The 4599-nt window shown below is 35.4% G+C and overlaps 1 non-coding gene across 1 annotated transcript; it reads left to right on the top strand.

Moving 5' to 3' along the window:
* The first annotated feature begins 2116 nt into the window (after positions 1-2116).
* LOC124892014 lies at positions 2117-2223 on the top strand. Its single transcript, XR_007050025.1, has one exon. It is a non-coding gene; the product is annotated as a small nucleolar RNA R71 (small nucleolar RNA).
* The last annotated feature ends 2376 nt before the right edge of the window (positions 2224-4599 follow it).

The raw sequence follows: 4599 nt of genomic DNA, 5'->3' as shown, positions 1-4599 counted from the left end.
AACTGGGACCCTAGAAACAATCCCTAAGTTCCAGAACTATGTAGACAACTTAGGATTTGAGATGTCACCCGTTAGATAGGACTGACATACTCAGGGATCACCCGCTAGTTTAGGACTGATCTCAGGGGTCACCCATTAGATAGGACTGACTCCACAACAGATGCTAGTACTTGTGGCACGGTATTAGCACCTTTCCAATTGGGGTTATAGATTGGAACCCAACTCAATTATCTTATCTTATTTGGGGCATGCCAGTTAGATAATTACCTTCCAAAGTTTTAGTTTCAGTCTTTAGTTTAGAACTCAGTTCATTTTAAAAAATCAGGACTGTCAGACATAGTTAATCAGTATCAATAAATCAGTTATTAGTAACTTCAGATATTATTTACTCAGTTATCAAAACTTAGTACTCAACTTCAGAAAATCTTAGTTACAGTCTATACATATATGTACAGTATTGCATGCTCTGTGATTTCCATAGTATCAGTTATCCACTCTCAAACAGTTTTAGTTAGAAGCTTTTCAGACTAGTTTTAAGACAGTGTTTAGTTTTACAGACTGTTATTTCAGTTGATACACTTTAGTAGTATTTACAAATTTTGAACCTTATGGCATTTTAGCCTATTTTTCATATTTATTGTAGTATTATGTTTCAGTGCTCATAGCAGATATCAGTCATGGGTTAGCTTGTGATCCTTTGAGGTTGTAAGCACCGTGTAGCATCTGGGGTACAGACTCGGGGCATTACAATACCTAATCAGATGATTTAATATTGTCATAGAACTTTGCTTGATGCTTAAGAACTTAAGTTAAATCTATAATCCTATTTTTTTCATCGTGAAGTTAGAAGGTCCTAATCCATTATTCGAGGAAGAATGATTCCAAGGGGGTGGGGTGGGGGTAATATAACACCCTAAAATTTTTGATGTTCTTTGATGTGCCATTTGAGTTAAAAATAAAATATTTAGAGTTTGATACCTTTGGGAATGTTGTTAGATTGAATCGGGTGACTTTAGGACTGAAAATTATGAGTAAAATATATTTTCCGATCTTGAAATAGTGTGCCACTGCGTTATCCCCGTGCCACAGAGAAAAGGGAAAGAAAAATTAGATTTTGAATTTAAAAAGTGGAGGGCTGTGATACCTTTGTGTGCCATCATATTATCCTTTTTAGCCCCTTTTAGCCACTGAGAGAACAATGGTGTGGTCTCTCTAGTGTATGCTCAACTGTCTTTGCTTTTGGGTACTCAAACTTACCCGAATTTTTAGCTTCTTTGGCTGTCTCTTGTTTCTCCTCTGTGTGCTGTGGGACTAACTTTTCTCGTACCTCCTAATTTTTTTTGGAGGTCTGATAATCAGGTCTCTCCCCCCCTCAAGGTGATTGCCATCACTTGATTTGGCTTTTTTATATCACTAGGGAAACCCCCTTGAGGTCTTATGTTTTGTACTTTAACCAACTAGCCCAACCATGTCTAAAATTCTTCTGAGCTAGTTTCTAATTTTTTATTTCCGCAGTCATTTTTTCTTGGTTGTCTAAGATCTTTTTTAAGTGTCTCTTATATATTGCTAGCTTGAATATTATTTTGAATACTCTGCTGCTTCTGAAACTGTTGAGTTTGAGTCTGATTATTGCTCCATAAGTAATTGGGCTGACACACCAACTATGGTTGTAGGCATTACCATAGTTTTAATTTCTCTTTTGTGCATTGCATACAAAATTCACTGACTCCAGATTTTCTCCACATAAGTCATTAGAGTGACCACCACCTCCACAATTTTTACACTAAGTTTGAGCCTGCTAAATTGTATTAACTTGGGACTAAGGTTGATTAACACATAACTTGATAAACTATGTCATCATTTGGTTATGAAAGGATGCCAATCGAGTAGCTAATGCCATGATACTATCCACCTCGATCATACCTATGACCTTTTTCACCATACTTTTGGTACATCACCCTTCCATTTAGGATTATCTTGTGTAATTCAATTCAATAAAGTATATAGCACATCATAAGTTTTCTCTGAAGCCTGACCATCTGCAGTTGAATTTAGCAAAATTTTTGTGTTATGGTCGAAACCTTCAACAAAAGTATGAGCTAATACCACATTATCTTATTGGTGATGTGGGAAATCCCTTAGAAGAGATTTGAATCTCTCCTATGCATAATAAAGATTCTTATCTGACTTTTGTTTGAAACATAGGATCTCACTCCTTAAACTTACAGTTTTGCTAGATCAAAAGAATTAGTTGAGGAATTTCTTTTCCAAGTTGTTCCAAGTTATGATGAAATTTGAAGATCATGCCTTCAACCATTTCTTTTCTTTCCCTAATAGTGAGAAGGGGAAAAAGTAAGACTCACATAATTTGTTGAGACTCCCTCGGTAATAAAAATATCACTGATCACCAAGAAATTTTATAGATAAACTAGTGGATCCTCATTTGATAGACTTATGAATTGCCTGTTGTTGTGCAACTATTTTACCATGTTATCTTAAACTCTAATTTACCTCTTGGTTTTGGTCTATGGATGACAGAGGTAACAGTAGTTATGAGTAGGATTACCAGTTCGCGCACTATCTTACGAGATGGTTGTTCTTCAACTATGTTTGTAGGAATGACTTTGCCCCATTGAACTTGTGGGATGGGATAGATAAGTGCTGATTCTCCCCTCAGTTGATGCTAGTGTTACTCAAGTTTGGGATATGGTTCAACTAAATCCCTTTCCCTTACCATCTTACTAGAGTTTCAAAGCTGTACCTAAAATTTTAGTAGCTAATACCAAGTTGACAGCACTTATTAAACAAAATAGAAAAACTAAAATTCAGAAGGTAATTTTCAAGTCCCTGACAATGGTGCCAAAAACTTATTGCATCCTACCACACCTGCAAAAGTACATGGTTGTGCGGCCCTTTTAATCTAAATATCAATCCCATAGGGACTTTGTATTTAACATGTAATCCTATTCTAACTTTACTAACAATATTAAATAAGTGCAAGTTTGTAACATGAGAGTGAGATTTGTAATCATAGCTAAGTAATAAGAAATAACAATGATATGAATTTTGGATTTTCTACAATATAAAGGGAGATTCTAGGGTTGAGACTTATTATACATTCATGCATACCATGGTTTATAGCCGGTGTTGACATTCATTGTTTTGGGACTAACATTTATTCTAAAGTTCATGACACTTTAGAATAGTAAACCAAGAACATAACAATTATCACATACTTAATAAACATAAAAACCAATAATTAAACCATAACCACACAATCATTTTCATAGACTTAACCCTAAAAAAGGGCATTTAGCCACTCATAACATACAAATAATGATAATAATTTAATTCATAAGTAATAAACTATAAGGAAACTTGATGTGCTATAGAAATATAGCACTTTTGATGCTTAATACTATGAAATATGCAAGTTTCTTAGGTTGTTTTATTAGATATGATGTGTTTTGGGTATGTTTTGCAGGAAACTAGGTTTTGGATGCTAAGTTCCAGAAAAATATGAAAAATAAAGTTTTGGCTACTTATTTGGGCATTTATGGCTTTTATCGGGTGTGTATGACCAAAGCATGTACCATAAGTTGAAGTCCAAAAGTTTGGTTGCAAGAATTTGAAGACCTGACACTTAGCTATGTCTACATTTAGACCACATATAGTACTTGTGGTCTGTATTTGACTAAGGTAAGTACCAGAATTAAAGATCCAGAGAGTGTAAGAGTTGAAGAATTTTTTGTGGAACTTATGTATGTCAACATGTGGACCACATATACTATTTGTAGACTGTATGTGGCTAAGGTAAGTACTAGAAGTCCAAAGAGCAAACAGTGCAGGAAAATTTTCTGGCACTAACTTGGGTCTACATGCGAACCGCATGTGGTTCTTACAGATAGCATATGGCCCAAGTAAGTGGCCATCTACCTATTTTGTCCTTTTTCATACAAGATTTAATTTTTAGGGTTTCCTTATGTACTAAAAATACCCTTGATGTGTTTTTTAGTAGATGTTACTGTTATATCTTGGGTTTTGGCCTTAGAAATCTTTCCTTGAAATCCGTTCTCCAGACCCAATATGACTCCAGGGTACGAACCGTATGCTAGGGTACGAGTGGCATGGTCCTATAGCAAGTTGACTAGTGATTATTGGTGGGATAGTTTTGATCACTGGAATGGTCACAACTTAGGGGTGCGATTCGTAAGGATTGATACGATTCATATTGGTGACTCGATGGTAGGCAGTGTTTGATCCTCCTGGTAATTTATTTTGCCAGGGATACAGATTATGGATATAGATCATATGCTGAGGTTACGACTTGGTTGGATAAGTCGTATGTTGGACAGTGTCTAATTCAAAGGTTAAGGCCCGGCTACGACTGGTGGGAACTAATAGTAAGAAATGGTACGACTTGTAAGAGGGTCATTCGTATCCCTGTGATGGGTTTTTAAGGAACTTAAGTAGGGGTATTCTAGACATTTCCCTACTTACCTGAATTATGACCCATGCCTTTTAATGCAATTAGGAGGTTATTTAATCTATTATTCTATTTATTAACATTTAGAAACTATTTCAAAACATATCATAATT

Source organism: Capsicum annuum, chromosome 1 (genome assembly GCF_002878395.1).
Source record: "Capsicum annuum cultivar UCD-10X-F1 chromosome 1, UCD10Xv1.1, whole genome shotgun sequence".
NCBI lineage: Eukaryota > Viridiplantae > Streptophyta > Magnoliopsida > Solanales > Solanaceae > Capsicum > Capsicum annuum.
Note: the sequence above shows the minus strand (reverse complement) of the source record. Positions and strands in the feature narration are given on the sequence as shown.